The sequence below is a fragment of the Canis lupus genome, chromosome 6, assembly GCF_048164855.1.
Source record: "Canis lupus baileyi chromosome 6, mCanLup2.hap1, whole genome shotgun sequence".
Classification (NCBI taxonomy): domain Eukaryota; kingdom Metazoa; phylum Chordata; class Mammalia; order Carnivora; family Canidae; genus Canis; species Canis lupus.
In genome coordinates, this window is record NC_132843.1 from 75,548,779 (window position 1) to 75,558,508 (window position 9,730).

Consider the following 9,730-nt stretch of genomic DNA (forward strand, 5'->3'; position numbering starts at 1 on the left):
CCCACTCATTTTTTCTCCTTTCCCCTTTATTCCCTGTCACTACAGCCAAAATATTTTAAAATAGAGAGTCTCTGAGGAAAATTAATATCAGCAGTCCTTTGTGGTCAAAAGCTTCCAAACCACTAAATTTGATGACCTCTAAATGCCCTTTGAGCCCAGAGCTCCTAATTCTAGCATCCAATTCCTTCAGCCAGCCAGGCCTATTCCCACTTAAGCCCTCTTCTGGGACACATTCCTATCCACAGAGTCTGCACTGGTAATTTTCCAGTTGTTAGGAACTACCAACAACCACCATCTCCCAGCAGGGTTGAGCAGTCACAGAGCCCTGAGCTTCCAGAAGCCTCCTTGACACTCTGTCTGGAGAGGATATGAAAGAGATAAAAGACCCAAGGAAAAGTAACGCAGCTTATTTCTTACTCCACAGTGCAGGGATGATGTGCACGGCCTCCGGAGTCTGCCAAACCTTGACTCCAAGCTGCATGACCTGGAGACAATACCCACCACAGTATCCTCCCCTGTAACATGGAGAGAATAATTGTCCCTTCACGGTGTTGTTGTCAGAAGAAATAAAGGCATGGATACGTGGAAAGCACAGAGGAAATGCTTAGTAAAAGCAGCTCTTTCCTTCAACACTTGGAAAATGCTCACCTGAGACCAGATGTTAAGATCAGTGCTAACACCATAAAAAAAACAGCTGGACATACTTAGTGATGTGCTCATCACTAAATCTGGACTTTTCGTTATACTATTTTCTTCCTTTCCACCTACCATTTCTGGATGGAAAGAGAAAATCGATAATCCCTATGCTTGGGAAAGACAGAAAGGAAATGATATTTTTTTGAGTGCCTGAGGAAATACTTGGCTATATTATAGCCACTAGAGTTGCATTAGTTCAGTGGACAGAGGCTAAACAGAGGTGCTTGACTATCATCCAGGGCAATAATAGTTACAAACACCATACATAAATACTAGGTTAACTGTGTTGGAAGTTTTTATTGATTACAACACTGAGCTCTGTTCATATGTGCTCGCTCACTGTCTGTCATTGTTACTTACCTATTAGCAACCTAAAAAATGAGACAGTCTACCACAGTGCTTCTTCCTTTACGTTATTCAAGAAAAACAACTTGAAGAAGTCATTATATAACAAAGCCTATAGTTCATCCAATATGCAACCCAGAATTTCATGTCTGTTTGAAGAAGTCTTTCTGGATTATTTACAAGAAGCAGATGTTATTTCCCCAGCTGAACCCTATCATACCTCTACCAGAGCCAAATCAGTAACTGTGGCTAGTATGCAGCATAAATAATTAACATGCCTCGTCACGGAAATCTCTACATTCATATCTAACAAGGACGAGACTCAAATCAAAACAGAGGCAAATCGGCTGCTCCCTGATCTCTGTCCCAAATTGGAGTTTTTATGAGATGCATGGTTATTCACTCAGAATCTATCATGCTCTAGGTACTACGTTGGGTGCTGGGGAGAAAACAGTGAATAAAGCAGACATAGTGCCTGCCTTCATGGATTTAACAACTAAATCCATCTGGGCAGAAAAAAGACATTACAAACTTAACTACACAATATTACTCTAATTATGAAACTACTAAATTAGAAGTGGGAAGTTTTAATGGAGCAACTAACCTAGACTCTGGGCGTTGGGGCTAGAGGGACTTCCACAAGAAGGTGACATTCAGTTGGGCATGAAGGATGAGTGGGAGTTGGCCAAATGAAGAAGAAGGTGATGAGAACCTCAAGCAGAAAGAGCCACATATTTAAAGACCTCTTAGAATGGCAAAGAACGAGAGGAGGGGATGTCTCTGAAGCAAGGGTAGATTTGTACTGCTGCTCAACATAGCTGTGCTCTGGGCCCTCTTCAGGGCCCCCTGGCTTCTCCATGTCCTCTCATATCCCAGTATCTGAAATAAGAAGGGACTTAAACTGTTAAAGGAACTAAAAGATGACACACAATAAATGAGGCATATTATACATAAGGGAGAGAGGTTGAACATAAACTGGGAGAAATGGGCAGAGGCAAAATGTTTAGACTTTCAAGGCTAAGAGAAGCCATTGAAAGGCTATTAAGTAGAAAGGAGAATATACATCTTCTGAATGAGACACTCTAGGGTCCATTTGCTTCCAATTCAGATAAGAGGAAATTGTAGTATGGACTAAGGTGGTAATAAATAGGAATTGAAAGAAGTGCAAGCTTTCAAATATTCAGCAACTACTTAGATGAGAATGGTGACAGTAGGTGATGGCCAAAAAGCCGTCTGATCTGGCCTGAACAACTGGGTAAACAAAAAGATGGTTTAGAGGAGAAGGTGATACATTCTCCCTTGGCCCCACTGAGTTGGAGGTGCCTCTGAAATTGGAGTGAGTTTTTCTAGAATGGCCAGTTGGACACAGAGATATAATCTGAAATAAAGATATAGGTGCCATTGCTGTAGATCTGGTGAGTGAAACCATGGGAGTGAAGAAAATCACCAAGGGTAAGAGTGTTGAATGAGAAAAGAGCCGAGAACCAAGCCCTGGCGAACCAAGGTGTTTATAAGTCAGAATAAGAGAGCCTGACAAAGGAACTTGTAAAGAATGTCCTGAGTGGTAAAAAGAAATACAAGGAGAGAGTGGTGTCCCCGAGAACAGGGAAAGCAACCATTTCAGGAAGGAGGGAATGGCCAACTAAATCAAACACTACTAGGAGGTCAAGTGAGATCAAGACAAAAGAGCTTCCACGGGATATAGCAAGTGGGAGCACTGGTGACTTAAAGGAGAAGAGTGCAGGGGGGAGAAGGAAGAGTGCAGGGGAATGGCAAGGGATGGGAGATTGATGGGATTGCATGGTAAATGGGAAGCGAAAAAGTGGATGACAAGTGTGGACGACAGGACCCTGGGTCCATAGAGGAGACAAAGAATTTGAAAATAGATGAATGAGATAGAACTGATGTCCTCAGAAGGCGGGAGGGGGTAAGATGCAGGATGACCTTTGAGATGAGAAGGAACACCTTCATTGAGTAGTAACAGGAAGGAAGGAAGGACAGTGGGTACAAAAGCAAGTTGGTTTGAAGATTTGTTGGCAGGAAGTTGAGGTTGTTTCATCAGATGGTTTCTATTTTCTCTGAAAAGAGTGAATAAGAAAGAGAGAATGCAAGAAGGTTTGAGGAGAGGAACAAAGATTTGAAATGATGCTTGCAGATATATGGAAAGCAAAAGACTCTAAAGAAACATAGCAGACTTCCAAGCCGTGTTGAGCCCAGTTGAGGTAGGTAATCACGAATTGAAGTCCGCCAGGTTGCACACTTTTTCTCAGGATTCTCCTGGCAGCCTGAAGTGAACATACAGTAGGTAGAATTGTTTTTGCCCCATGAATATGACAAAAGGACAAGGGGGAGAGGAAGTTGGAGTCTAAGTCAGAGCCTGACTAGAAAGATGGACCCAGGATTCAAAGTTGAATAATGAAGGAAGAGCAGACAAGAGAGAGCTGATGAAAAAGGGCAGTGAAGATAAGCCAACGGACTGACGGTCCTGATGCAGTCAAGGAACAGTTGTGGTGGCAAGAGCTGAATCACCAAGGAGAGGAGGTGGTGGCCAGGCAGGGAGAAGGCGGAATGAAGAGATTCTGGAGGTGAGCAGTTTTGAGGGACAATGCGTTCCAGGCTACAACCATCGGAGTAGATGGCTGAGTAAAGACAGAGGGAAAAGCCCTCAGCAGGGAGGTCATGGAATTGAAGAGCCACGTTTTGGAGAAGTCACCCACAAGGGCAGTGAAGTCCCTCGGGCTTGCGGCGGGAGAAGGAGGGCCCGTGGAAGGCAGCGCAAAAGAAGAGTATGACGTAGGTGCTCACATCATTTGTGAATGAAAGGCAGAGGTCGATGTTTGAGCATCCTGGAGCTTCTGCTGGATTCTAATTCCCACATATGGAGAGCTCTAGAAGTTTCATATACTTGACAGATTACCATTTTTAAGTTTCCTAAATCTTAGAGGAGTGCAGATCTGGATTTCTTAGAAGACTCCCTAATATAGACTGTTGGGAATTTCATAACAAATAGAGGGACCCATAGAGTCGTAAATATAACTTAGCAGATTGAAGTCATTTTTACGTCAGAAAACAACAAATGTCCAGGCATTAACCACATGCAACCCGAGTCACTCAAATCAAGACGTTTATAATTTTTGCCAAGATGATTCATCATCCAATGACACATCCCATTGGTAACCTCTAGCAAATGAACGAGCAGATCTTTCGGGGACGTGCAGGTTCTCTATCCCGAGCCTCTTCTATTCCACCCACAGCGGTTCCCTCTCATCCGCCCTTGGGCCCTCCCCGGCTGCAGTTGTGAACGGCCCACCTTGGCCTAGGAGTAGGTGATCCTCCTTCTGACACGCAGCAGCCCAGCGCACAGCAGTCACCTGCCTGTGTCATTCCTCTCGCTTCACCTCATCATGTAGGCATTTCATCATCTCACACCATCCCAAGAAGAACGGTACCGTAAGATATTTTGAGAAAGGCCGCATTCGTGTAACTTTTATCACAGCACATTGTTACAATTATTCTATTTTAGTATCAGTTACTGTGGTTAATCTTTTGCTCTGCCGAAGTTACAAATTACATTTCTTAGGATGCATGGGTGGCTCAGTCGGTTAAGGGTCCAACTCTTGATTTCAGCTCAGATCACGGTCTCGGGGTCCCTGGGATCGAGCCCCATGTCACACTGCACACTCAGCAGGGAGTCTGCTTGAGGATTCTCTCCCTCTCTCTCCACCCCTCGCCCTGCTCGCACACTCTCTTTCTTTCTCAAATAAGCACATAAATAATTTTTTTTAAATTGTGCTTTTTCATAGGTATGGATTTATAGGAGAAAGCATAGCATACATGGGGCTCAGTGTTAGAGTTTCAGGCACTCACTGGAGGTCTTGGAATGTAACCCCTGTAGGTAAGGGGTGACTACTGCATTACTGTTGTCCTCAATCCTTTTCTTACAAAGTGGGAGGAGAGAACATTACCATCAAGAGAGTATAAGAGACATCTGCTGATGACAATTAAAGTCCCCAAGGAAACAGCAGTGCCACCTAACCTTCTCCTGTGATAGCTGCCTCAATAATTATAATGAATAATTCTCTCCCCCTCCTCTCAGCTGAGCTATCCAAGCACCAAGTGTCCTGAATTATGGTCTAGGGAAGGGGATGGAGACAGAAAATCATCTAAATCAGTGCCACTCAGTGCAGCCTCAAGACCAGCCTAAAGACTGTTCTCAGTCTGTGGCAGGGGCAGCACAGGAACGAAGTTTAAAAAAACTTTACAGCAATTTGATAGAGTATTTTGTTGTTGTTGTTGTTAGATTGAATCATTGAAGACAAGGGGTTGTGTTCTGTATATTTTTCCTTTTTTAAAATTTTATTTGCCTAAAATTTTATTTCCTTATTTTATTTTTATTATATTTTATGAAAATGCTAATCCACAATGGATTGGATCTTTTTTTTTTTTTTTTTAAATCTGGTTCTTCACTAAAGATAGTTTGAAAAACACAGGTTTAAATCACACTGCCAGGCTTTATTCCCAGACTCACGTAAACCCTAAGCTGGAAGAAAGAGGTAATGAGATACCATTGGTAGAGACACGTAACCTTAGACTCACCTGATTTCAAACCCTCCCTCTACCTCTTACGATTAACCTTCGGTAACTTACTTAATTTGAATTCCTCATACGAAGATAGAAATAATAGTCCTGCGGTTGTAGGTTTGAGAGGAGGAGGACAGGAGACCCCATGCTACTGGCCCAGCACAGTATCAGGCCCATGAAGACTGTGAGTTGTGTTTAAAGACCATCTGGTTGAACCCACAACCTAGTGTTTCGGTGAGAATCTCAGGCCCCACCGAAGGACTAACCACAGCTACCCTAGCACAAGCCATGCATCCTGACAAGGACCCCAGCTCAGGCAGGGCAGGTGGGATGGGCCAGGTCATCTCTCCCCTGTCTCTATCATACTTACAGAATTTAGGATCCTCCCCAGGAAGGAAATGTTGCAACCACTTTTGGCTGTCATTCTCTCACAACAAAGAACCCTGATTTTCTTCAAGTATCCCGCATCTATGCACTTCAGGGGAGCTGGACCCTTCTCAAGGTAATCACATTTCCCCTGTCTAGCGACTAGTTTAGGAATGGGTTCACCATGTCACCTGGACAGTGGGATGCGAGGAGAGGTTGGCTGATGGGGGCTACCCAAGTAGTCTTTTTATTCTTAAAAGCAAGGAAACTGGGCTCTTCTTCTGCCTCTGGATGTTCTCCACGCTTGAAGCCTGGCATTACTGAAGCCTCCTTGAGACCATGAAGGGACTCGGCCGGAGAGGATAAATCAACAAATGGAAAATAGCAAGCAGAGTCATGGAGAGAAGAAAGTCCTTGATAACCTTGCCAAATCCATGCGTTAACCACTCCTAGAGGAGGACTATTTCAGAATCTCCAATATAAAAGATAATAATTTTCCTTTTGACTAAGTCACTGTTGATTGTGTTTCAGGTTCCTCGCAGCCAAAAGCATGCACAAAAAAATCTACCTGAGCCCTTGAGCCATAAATGGTTAAACAACTTCAATCCTGGGGCTTCCCCTACTCCCTTCCTCCTTCCGAGTGCCTGAGTCACTTCTGACTCATCCACTGAACCCCAAATATTTGAGGGAGCTCCGGATAGTCAAGGAGTTCACATCCCTTCACCACAGGACGTGACTCCACGAGTTTCAGCCAATTCTCAGGCCAGCCCCCATCCCGTCTTCCTCTTTGGTTTCATCTAAGGAAACCAGAGCTCTGTAGAGCTGCGTGCAAACTGATGTGCTGAATGAAATGTGTGAGGAACACTTGCTTATGCATCCAGCCCACATGTGCCTTCCTCACAGGGCTTACCTTCTCACCCCCTTCTCCTGAGGTGGACTTTCCTTTGCCTCTTCTACTTCCCTTTTCAAATGCCTCTTTTCCTACAAAGCCTTCCACCACAGTGGGAGACCAGTTATCTCCACTCAGTGACCAAACCCCGGGCCATGAATTTAGACAATTGATGATATTCTGGAAAGTTCTACCTTTTAATCATTTCCTATGAGTTGGACATTGCCCCTCGGACTGGAATGCATCCCTGAGCACAGGGAGGTGCCTTGCTGTCAAGTACAGAGAAGGCATACATAAATGCTTGAGTTCAATTAAAAAGAAAACTTTCCGGGACCCCTGAGTGGCTCAGTGGTTGAGCATCTGCCTTTAGCTCAGGTCATGATCCCGAGGTCTGGGGATAGAGTCCTGCATTGGGCTTCCTATGAGGAGCCTACTTCTCTCTCTGCCTATGTCTCTGCCTCTCTGTGTGCGTGTGTCTCTCATGAATAAATAAATAAAATCTTAAAAAAAGAAAAGAAAAGAAAACTTTCCTGGGACACCTGGGTAGCTTGGTCAGTTAAATGTCTGTCTTCTGTTCAGGTTATGATCTCAGAGTCCTGGGATCAAGCCTGCACTGGGCTCTCCACTCAGTAGGGAGTCTGCTTCTCCCTCTCCCTCTCCCTCTCCCTCTACACTCTCTCTCTGAAATAAACAAAACTCTTTAAAAGAAAAAGAAAAAAAACTTTCCTTATAGTTATAAAATCAGACACTTTGAGTCTGACACTCAACGGCTCTCTTATCCACATGCCATCTGCAATCATTCTAACAGATGGACAAGAACAGTGATGCTTACACTTCAATATTTGCAGTGAAACAGAACTCTACACGATGTGCCATCCGTTTCATTTCTGGATAGCTCTCATGATTGGAAAGTTCTTTTGATTTTCTTATCAGGCCCAAATTTTCTTTGCTTTCACTTGCCTTCAGTTCTTTTAGTTACTCTCTGGGACAAAATAGAATCACTATATTCCATTTTCATATAGATAGCCTTTCAAACACTGAAGGCAGCTATTATATCTATTCTAAGCCTTAATTTCTGCAAGCCAGCTACCTTCAGTTACTCAAATTATCATTTAAAATGTATGGTTTCCATAATCTTTTCCACTCCTGCATTTTTTTTTCTTGTATGTGCTTGCTAAGAGAGTCCTTTCTCTCTTAAACTTCACTTATTAATTTAATACTGATTGAGTCCCTACTGTGTTCCAGGTGTACAGCAGAGCATCAGCTGTGGCACTTGCAGCCCCAGAAAGGAAGACAATTAAACCAATGACAGTGAGGAACGAAGGGTGCCTGGTTACTGCATTGCACAATTTCAAGGGTACTATTCACACTCAATATGATACAAATGTCACCCCTTGGAGTTGCACAACAGGGTAAACCAGTAACTGATGGGAGCAAGAAAACTGGGTCAGGAGAGGCCTCTCTAGAAGAAAAGAACATTTAAACTGAGACCTAAAATATGAATATTCATAAATTAGGCAATGAGAGAAAGGAAGAGTGTGCTGGGCTGAGGGAACTGCAGGCCTAAAGATGCAGAGGAAAAGGGGGAAGGTATGAGAATAAGATGGAAGAGAGAGAATGAGACTTGAGAAGTAAGCAGAGGTCAGGTCATCCAGTTTCTATTAGCCATGTTAGGGAGGTTGACTCATATCCTAAAGAGGGTGGGAATCCATCGAAGGGTTTTAAACAGGGAAATAACATGATTATATTTGCGTTCTGGCTGCCACGTGAAAAGTGGATTAACGGAGAAGACCAGAGACTGGAAGACCAAGTCAGAAGCTGTTACAGTCATCCAGGCAAAAATAAAATAAAATAATCAAATAAAATGGAAATCAGAGAGTGGCCTGCACAAGGGTAGCAGCAGTGGAAATAAAAAGAAAACTATATAGATCTATTTGTGCAGTAGTTCACATGTCATGTCAAGTAGATGTGATGGCTGCCTAGACAAGGAGAGCGAGGCAAGGGAGAAATCAAGGATGTTAGATAAGAGAGCAGATGGTGGTGCGATGGACTGAGACTGGACCCTGGACGAGGCCCAGGTTTTAACAAAGGAGGAAGATGAAGAGCCCAATGTTGGAAGTATTCAGTGGAGATGTCTAATTAGATTTCAGGAGATGCCTCCGCCAGATTCTGGAGTCTTCTGTATATAAATGATAACTGAAGTCGTGAGGAAGGACACCAACTCACTCCGAAGAAGATATGGAGAAGAGAAAGTTTAAAGCACTGAGGAATACAATCATTTAATGGGTGAGGTATCCACAATGGAGAGCAAGGAGAAACTGCCAGAAAAAAAATAAAAGGGAAAATAGTGCGATGCAAGGAAGACCAGGGGAGCTAGGAGGAGCCAGGTACTGCTGAGAGTCCACTTGATGAGTCTCCCTGGGCAGGTTAGTACTTCTGCCCCTTTGCCCCGGATCATTCATCATGATGCAGCCCCACCACCGTCATGCAGATCCTTCACCACCAGCCATACCACACGCTGCTGGCCATACTAGGTGTTGCATGTGGAATTGTGTCTCTCAAAAAGCTACGTTCAAGTCTTAACCCTCTAGTACCTGTGAACGTGATCTTATTTGGAAAGAGAGTCTTTGCCAATGTAATCAGGTCAAGGTAAGGTTATATGGGAGTAGGGTAGGCCCTAAACCTGTGACAGGTGTCCTTATAAAAGAAGGGAAATTTGGATATAAGAACATAGACACACAGGGCAGATGGCCGTGTGAGCACAGAGGCAGAGTTGTAGCTACGCTGCCACCATCCAACGAACACCACAGACTGTTTACAACCACAGAAACTTGGAAAGGTGGGCGCCTGGGT